Genomic DNA, 9,970 nt, shown 5'->3' on the forward strand with positions numbered 1-9,970 from the left:
TATGGAAAGGGCCCGGGGACATTTGCATTTTTTACCATAGTAAAAAAATGCATTCATGGGCACTTTTTACAGACTGATCTGGCAGGGGCTCAAGCCCCCTTTGATGTCAATGTGTGTACGTGCCTACCTGCCTGTCTGTCTGTCTGTCTGTCTGTCTGACTGCATCAGCGCAGCTGAAAAAAGACGAATTGAGATTCTGTGGGCTAAATCAATGAATGCATTTCTGAGAATACCAGAAAACAATAATAATTTGACATTATGTAAGTTGTGGATGAGTATGGATATATAAATTGGATAATATAATTAATGCGGTTGGATAATGGGCAGATAATTAATTTGCTCTCTAACATTTTAATCTTTCTTGGTGTTCAAAAAGCAATTAAATTGATCATTTTCTTCATTAAGGAGTACAGTATGTGGATTATCAAAGCTCATACTATCATAGTGGTATACATAGCCTAATGAAGGTGGGGAAATAGACAATATAGCATATTCGTCAATCGCAGTTATTTTGTATGATGATTAATCGTCTCCAGAAATTCCTAAGCCCTATTATAAGTTAAAGTTTTAGAATTTACTGTGGTAAATGTCATGTTTTTAGGGGAGGGTCAATCATTTTTTGTTTAAAGCCTGGGGAGGGTCATTGATTTTCCCCCAAACTGAGAGGGAGGGTCATGGCATTTTATATCAGGGCTTATATATTTGCTCCTCTAACTACCTTCAATAAAAAACGAGTGCTCCCTAAACGAATAAAAAGAAAATGCAATGAGTTTTCTTAATAATTTCATTAATAAATATAAGAAAACAAATGTTTAAGAAGTAGGCCTAGGCCTAAAAATATATAGGCCTAGCCTACAAATATATTTCTCTTTCATTACATTATGGTTGTAGCCATTACGGTTGTAGGCCTACAGTAAAGTTAATCAAAACTGGTCAAAGATCATGATGGTTATTGGTTTCACAAATATGTAATTATGTAATCGCAGCAACAGTCACTTAATTCAAATATCTTAATGGCTCAGCTGCATGACCAGTACACAAATGGATAGCCAGAAGAAGTAATTTCCCCATCCATCAGTTTCACAGAGACACCATAAAACAATAAAAGTAATTAAATAGGCTCAAAGTTTACCTAAGATTCAAGTACAAGTTTTATTATAGGCCTACATGAGCATTTGAAATATTGTTGCGCCAGATTGTCCTGCTAACAATGTCCAACATACTACGAACTATAGGCTAAGACCTGTGTATGCAAATGAAAAGGTATAATAGTAATTAACAAGTAATAATACAGGAATCCAGTGTAAGTGAAAATTCACACCTAATGAGCGGTGAGAGTTCATTAAGCGGGAAGGCGTATTACGATCTTTGAGCGCTTGATGCCAAGATGTAGGCCAGATGTGGGCCACGCTTTAGAGCAAGGACAAAGCCAAATGATGGAGCCTTGCTCCTTCCAGGAGCACCGCTCAAAAACAAATACATGTGGTGAAGAGACAGAATTTAGAATGTCACCTTCCCTACAAGGATGGAGGATATAAAGAATATGTGCAGTGTTTTTGGCATGATCATACAGCCTTGATTTACACTTCTCTCCTCAGCATTTGTGACATGACATGTATTGAAATGTTGAAAAAGCACTTTGTCTATAGAAACTGTCCACACTCAAGGACAAGGTGAATTATCTTTGTACCGTAGCAGCAGTCGTCTCTGATTAAGTGACACATTTCAGCTATACTCAGGCCTTCATCAGTAGCTTTGCACAGCAATGTTTTACAGTCTCCATTTAATTCCCAATTTAGTGTGCTCAACATGAATTCCTGCGTTGACATTCTACCCTGCTTATGGAACCTCTGGCTGCCATCCTTTTACTTTTTTCCAGGATCTCCTCGTCCACCAGAGACATCCGTTCAAAGCTCTCCACAAAACTGGCAGAAGCACCGATGCTGCCGATGCCAGAGGTCATGTCAGAGCTCGCTCCGGCCCTCTGGGTCAACCATTCTTTCACCTTGTCACAAGCAGCTCCGTCAACCCCAGAAAAGCTCTCAACTTCAGAAGGAGCACCTCCACTCACTGGAAACAGAAAAGCACGTAAATGTGTGTAATTGACAGGAATGAGACACAGTAAAAAGGCTTTAACTGAAGACTAAATTATAATTTATCACATGACAGTAGTTTCAAACACTGTATAATTTTTGAGCGGTGGTCACACCGTCTCCATAGCGTGGCCGTGTGTGTATCCGTGCGTGTGTGTGTGTGTGTCTGTCTGTGTGTCTGTAGCCTCTGGTGTATGTAGCCTGAGTACCCTGGGTGACCAGAGAGGTGCTGTTGAGTATAGCCTGGCCTGTGCATCAACTGCAACACACACACACACACACACACACACACACACACACACACACACACGCACCCCCCCCCCCCCCCCCCCCCCCCCACACCGCTCAGTTCACACGAGTGTGATTTTTTGAAAGCTTGTGACGCAGTATAAACTAGAAGCAGTGCTCTTCCGAGCACAGGTCTCCACCAGGCCAGGCGTCCTGGTGGTGCTACTGTATAATAGGCCAATGTAAAAAGGGTGGCATGTGTTCTTCACCTTAGATCTTTCATGGCAATCCTGCAAACTTTGGAAGCCAATATTAGCCAATCAGGATGGAATATGAAATAGCAGACGGATCGGACTTGATCACATGACTATAGAGATACTGTGTACCGATTTGCGTGATTTTTGGATAAAATCTCAAGGAGTAATATCCAAAAATGTGTTTTACATAAGTCGGCCCAAAGGTGGCGCTATAAAATGCTGATGTGAAAAATGCAGGGCAAAGGTTTATCCTTAGCCTCTAGGGAGTGCGCTTACAAAGTTTGAAACTGATCGGTGGAGTTATAGGTAAAACCACAAATCGGCCTGTTATAGCGCCACCATGAGGCTGATTTCAAAATTTTTAACTGGCATTTCTTCTTCGACCTAGTGGGAACGTGTGTGCGCGATTTCATGATGATTGCACTTTGCGTTTGGGATTTGAGGCATTTTGTTCCAAACGGCTCAATCCTACAAACTTTGGAAGCCAATCTTAGCCAATCAGGATGGAATATGCAAAATCGGACAGATCCGTGTCGATCACATGACTGTCGAGATACTGCCTACCGATTTGTAGGATTTTTGGACAAAATCTGTAAGAGTAGTGCACCGAAATGTGTTTTGCGAACATCGGCCACTAGGTGGCGCTAGAAAAGGCCCATTTGAAAAATTTAGGGCAGAGATTCTAGATTGGCATCCAGGGAGTGTGTGTGCTCACTTTGGCAGCGTCCGGGCCAACGGCGACTGAGATTAGGTGCTCACAAACTGCGAGGACGCACGGACGGACGGACGGACGGACGGACGGACGGACGGACGGACGGACGCACGGACGGACGGAGGGGAAAACATACTCTCCCCCATGCCTTCGGCTGGTGGAGACAATTAGGCAGCGTTGCTTTGTCATGACTGATGGAATAACATGGGGTCTCACTGCTTGGGATGAAGGCAGGATCTATGCTGGCGGTCTTCCTCGCAGGTGGCTGTGGTGGTTCTCCTGACTCAGCTGCCAAAGCCTTAAGCATCCGGCCTATGAGCTGCTCTTCCCTGTTGATCCACTCCTCCTCTGCCACCGTCGAAGTAGACTTTGGTGCTAACCAAGAGAGCACTGGCTTCTGATGCTGTCTCTGTTTCTCCTCCAAAAAGGGGTGACCCTTGTTCCGCGTAATTACATTATTTATTTCCTGAAACAGCCCTGTGACTGAAACGTTATAGTGGTCAAGAACATGATATCTGTTCCCACACTTTTCTAAAAGCCACTGGAGAGCCTCACCTTCACTCTCGATATGTTCCTCAATGGATCTGTTCCCGAGCCAGTCACCCCAGGTAAACAGCACCATAGAGTGTCTCCACACTCTCTCCTTCAATGGCATCAAGTGCTGCACCAAAGCTTCCCTGTCTTTCTTTGTAAAAGGTTTGGAAGTGGGAACAACCAGCAGAAAAGCATGAGGACCTGGTGCACACATGGACACACTGCGCCCAAGTTCTATTTCATCCATTGTTGGGTTTGTTGACCAGCCTGGACATTCAACAATTGTGAGATCTAACCCTGCAACTTTTTTTAAATGTTTTTCAGGCACTATAGTTCTTCTCTGATGATTGAATTCCTAAAATAGAAATGTAGGGATATCATTAAAGCAAAATTTGAGACAATCTGCAACTCAACATAATTGAGGTACATTGAAGTGATCTTGAGTATTTGGAGTATCTGAGTCACCTTCTTCATTGACATCATCTGAAAATACTCTCCACCAAGCATTTTGTTTCCTGCTATGCTTTTCCCAGAGTCTCCTCTCCCAACCAGAACGACTCTCATCCGAGTGAGAAAATGCTCCTCCCCTGCAGAAGAACATTAGATACAAATTAAAATTGTGATCTTGAACATTGGCTTTTATGTGAAGATCATCAGTCATTTAGATAATTGTGTTGCTCACCTCTGAACAACTCCTGTAGAACTCTTTTTTGTCTGTCGACCTTCAGCTTATGATTTTTTGCTCTTCTTTCTTGAACATGCTTCTTGGCTTCTATCAGAGCTGCATGGTCAAGGTCAATCACATAATGAGAACCACCATTTTCTACCCACATTTCTTCTACCTTCTCCAGTAGTTCTACTACCTGCGTTTCATCAGTGCGTTTTGTGTTGTCCAGAACGTGATATCTGTTCCCACACTTCTCAACAAGCCACCGGAGGCCCTCTTCACTCTCTATGCGCTCTTCCACGGTTTTCACTCCCAACATGTCAGCTCGGGTGAACAGTACCACGGTGTAATCCCAGACTTCCTCCTTGAACAAACCCATGTGCTCCACAACCGCTCTTTGACAGGGTGCGTTAAAAGCAGAGGCAAGGCCAACCACTAAGAGTACGGCATTGGGTCCAGGTGGACATAGATGCATGCTGTACTCAATCTCCTGTTTATCCAATGCACAGGTGTCTTCTAGGCTGTGATTGTAGAACCAGCCAGGTGAGTCCACCACTGTGAGGTGCCTCCCTGCTGCTGTCCCATGCTTGGTCTCACAGTGCACTGTTGTCCTACCATGAGCAACAGGAAACACATCTTTCCCCAAAATCGTGTTTCCTGCTGAGCTCTTGCCAGACCACTGTGCACCAACCATCACCAGGTTTAAATGTGCTGGGGTTTTCTTGCCATCTATGGGAATGACAAAAAACAAACAATTTGTATTTCCTTTGGAGATGAAGTTTGTGGACATTGCTTTTACAGGGAAGATGTGTCACTCCCCAAATGAGTTACAATACTATTTTCTTTTTTATGTGAAAAAGTCATGACTCACCTTCAATCAGTGCCCTGGGTCTTCTTTTTTCTCTTGTGGCTTCGGAAAGCCTCATTATAGCTCTTTCAATCACTGTCTGTATCTGCTTCCCTAGAATCTCCGCAGTAGCTAGGGTAACATCATAACAGCCTCCGTTTTCTTTAACCATTGCCTCTGTTTTCTCAAGCAGCAGTTGGACTTGAGTGCCATCCCGTCTGTCGCTGATGTCAAGAACATGCGATCGATTTCCACACCGCTGGAGAAGCCACTTGATGCCTGGCCATTTTTTGATAAAGTCCTGCAGTTTTTTGGGTGTACATGTGGCATCTGAACTAAACAGCACAATTGTGTGTTGGAGTAATCTTTCATTAAAAAGTTGCAGGTGTTCCTCCAAAGATTGTTTGAATATTTCAAGAAACCTTGGTCCAATGGGAATGGCCAGAAAAAAGGCATGAGGGGCTGGTGGACACAGAAATACACTGCGCTGGATTTCTAACTGATCCAGCACTGGAGTATTTTCTCTTGGGTAGTGCCACGACCAGCCTGGAGTATCGACCACAGTGAGCAGTCTGTTGCACTTCCTCTTGTCTCATCACACTCTGGGTGGTTCTTTTGTTGGTGTCGAACACATCTTTACCCAGTATGGTGTTCCCAGTTGCACTGCTGTTACTGGGCTTGCCATATGATTCTCTCCCACCAATCAATACAATCCTCAGTTCGGACAACTGGTGACTTTTCCCTGTCACAAAAACACAATTTACAGTCACAGTCACACCGTCTTGGGTGAAGCATTTTCTTTCTAATTGATGTCTCATGCACAAGTTCTAAAAAATTAAAAACTAGGCAAATAAAACATGCCTACTCTGGAAAAAAGGTCTATATCATTCATATTCTGGGGGGAATATTCACCAAAAATAGCAAATCTACAAGAGTTGTGAACTTGATAGAATTTACTCTTGTGTACTTATATTTATATAAGATAAACATTTTCAATATATAGCACATTAATCCATATTTTTGAGCGGTGGTAAACCGCTCCATAGAGTGGCTGTGCGTGTGTCTGTGTGCGTGTGTCTGTAGCCACTTTTCCTCAGCGTTTTGCCATAGCAATGTGTTTCCTTAGCGTTTTGCCATAGCAATATGTGTGTGTGTGTGTGTGTGTGTGTGTGTGTGTGTGTGTGTGTGTGTGTGTGTGTGTGTGTGTGTGTGTGTGTGTGTGTGTGTGTGTGTGTGTGTGTGTGTGTGTGTGTGTAGCCATATTACATCACCAATTACATCCTAGACATATCTGTAGCCACTTTTCCTCAGCGTTTTGCCATAGCAATGTGTTTTCCTCAGCGTTTTGCCATAGCAATATGTGTGTGTGTGTATAGCCATATTACATCACCAATTACATCCTAGACCTATATCCTAGTCTTTTTCCTCAGCGTTTTGCCATACAGTAGCAATGTGTGTGTAGCCTGTATTACATCACCAATTACCAATTGAAGACGTTATGCAAGCACGACCACCGCTCACTTCACATTGGGTGTGATTTTTAATTCTATGCTCACCTCACCACAACACCTCATCATAGTCCAGGCGTTTCGGGCAGTATATTGATGTAATCGTGCACTTTATGAAAGAAGCATGAAATTTGGCACACAGTTAGAACATGCCATATGGAACATTTTTGGCTATAGGGGCATCGCAGATTTGTCTTGGGAAACTTGTGGGAGACAATTAAAGTTGGGCTCTCATAGACTTTACTATAGAGTAAAATAATACAAAAAATACATATGCTTTAAGTAGCATGTAAGGGGTCAAACTAGGTGTTTTTTGGGATTCTGAATCCAATGCAAACATTTATTTTGCAGGAAAAACATTCCTTGGGCTAAACACCATAAACCCCATAAAACTATGGTTTAGTGATGAGTCATCACTTTTCAAAGTTTTGTGGCGGCCGTTTCTCGGAAAGGAATGTTTTTCGTGCAAAACAAATGCTTGCATTGGATTCAGAATCCCGAATAACACCTAGTTTGACCCCTCACATGCTACTTAAGCATATTTATTTTTTTTATTATTTGACTCTATAGTCAAGTCTAAGAGAGCAACTTTGATTGGCTCCCACAAGTTTCCCAAGACAAATCTGTGATGCCCCTATAGCCAAAAATGTTCCATATGGCATGTTCTAACTGTGTGCCAAATTTCACGTTTCTTTCATAAAGTGCACGATGTTTGCCTGAAACGCTCGGACTATCAGTCAAGCGTGGGGTGGCTCAGAGTAGATGACAGAGTACAGCATCTTGCAATGGGCCTGGTGTACAAGATACACTACACCACTAAGATACCCTTGAATTTCCCCTCTGGGATCAATAAAGTACCTACCTACACAACCAAAATGTAGAACGCCTTACCGAAGGCCTTAAAGTGTGCAAATCCCTTACTTCCTTTAAAACTGCCCTGAAAAACCACTTACAGGCGGCAGCCGCTCGTAACTGGTAAAAATAAACCTAGCCTAGTCTTACCCTCCCCCTGACCCTTCTTTTGTAAATATCTATATATTTTTGCACCTTTTTTTCTTCTTTTCTTTCTGACGATATCTACTGCATAGTACTGTGTTGTCATTCAATGTTATATGAGATACATTAAGGTTTCCTGTGTAAATAAGCTGAAAAGCTTACTAAGATCTCCTATTAGTTGAACTTAATTGTACCAGTGAACTGTACTGTCATGAAACTGTACCTTTTCCTATATGCAAACATAGTCTTCAATCAATCAATCAATCAATTCTTAGAAGAACTTACCAGAGTTGGAAATAAAGTCCGTGCTAGCCATTTTTACTCTTGGTCACACTCACTTCTGACAACTTGGGAGGCCGTTTACTGTCTGAGACATAAATTGTGCAGTAGATACTGTATATGAAAATGTAGTCCTGGTGGACACACCTCAAAACAAACTTCCCTGTACTATGGACTCGGTTACACAATACAATACAATACAATACAATACAATACAAAAAAGGTGTGCGGTTAGTGTTAGTCAATGGTTATCTATAACAGACTTCTGCATTGCTGCAAAGTGAAGAGCGAAAAAACTTTTCCTTGAAGATGGCTAGCCAGATTGGTCAACGCTTCACGTTTCAAGGCGTGAAGCGATTTTCCATTGTGGGACAATAAAGATATCTACCTTGTAGATCTGCTATTTTCAAAATTCTTATGTTATTTGACAATTTGGCCAATGTTTGTCCAGTTTTTATATCGTTTTATAGTTTACTTTTGATGCAGTAATGGTATTTTTTTAATTTCATTTATTTTCCTTCTTTTTTTGTATTAGGTTTTAAACGTCCTTAAATTGTCACTTCACTGTAATCTGGGAACCCCACAAAATCACCCACAGGTTGAGAAGCTATGCATTGAAGGGTGTGTATCACTCGTTTCAACATTGACCTGAATAAACATCTATCAGGAGAGCACAAGGGGAGGTATTAATGAGTTAGCCATTTTTACTCTTGGTCACCTCAGCTGTTTTTGACATATTGGAAGTTTGTTTTTTGTTCTGTATGCTTATCTTGGGAACTTCCCTTTATGAACTTCCCGTTGAGAATTTCCCTAAACAACAAGTCCATAGTAGGCTACATAACAGTTTGTCTTATTGTGACTGGTGTTTGTCCTCCAGGTAAGTGTCTCAAACTCAGAAGTGTATTTTTTCACTCAAATCAAACATTTAAGCATTAAGACTATAAGACCAGATCAGTTCTTCTTTATTGCAAGTCACCATCATACTATGTAGTATAAAGCAGTGGTTCTCAACCTTTTCAGGCCGCGATCCCCAAACTAATCATATTATAACTGGCGACCCCCCACCCTGACAAGCACTAAGAGTTGAGGCATTGGCTATTGGTGCGCTGGTACAGAGGCTGCACCGCGACTCAGCGTGTCACGTATGCCTTGATGTGTTACAAATGTTTGTATATATGTTTTGAATACATGACTGCTGTGTCGTAAGACAAATTTCAGTGTGAACTGACAATAAAGTACTATATCATATCATATCATTACATTTTTATGACACGGTTATATTATGAAAATAGCAGCTCTACATCATGCTCACAACGCCTCACAACGTGAGGCGTTGTGAGCATGTAGATCGGCTATTTTCACAATTTCTGCCTCTGATTTGACACTTTAGAAATGTGCAGATACCCTCTAGTCTACACTTAAACGTTATGTTGGTTTATTTACTATTAAGTGTTAAAACAATGTTGCACATTAAGTAAATCATCCTGGGACCCCACAAAATAATAATTTATAGCAAGCCTATAAATAAGGCTTGCTTTACTTCCTAGCTTCCCAGAAAGCACATCCATCTTATTTTATTATCATATACCATTACCATTCTATTACCGTTACCTTTTGAGGTAAGTAAATGACATCAGTGCATGCAGATTTAGTGACCTTCCCAGTTCATTGAATGAATGAATGAATGAATGAATGAATGAATGAATGAATGATGTCTTAAAATATGAACCCTAGTGTCCCTTTTCTGTGTGTGTGCGTGCGTGCGTGTGTGTTACCATTCAAGGTAAGTAAGTTACATCACTCATGTGAACTGTTGTTGAACTGTGCATTTAGTGAACTTCCCTCTTCA

Source organism: Nannobrachium achirus (genome assembly GCF_963921795.1).
Source record: "Nannobrachium achirus genome assembly, chromosome: 4".
Lineage (NCBI taxonomy): Eukaryota > Metazoa > Chordata > Actinopteri > Myctophiformes > Myctophidae > Nannobrachium > Nannobrachium achirus.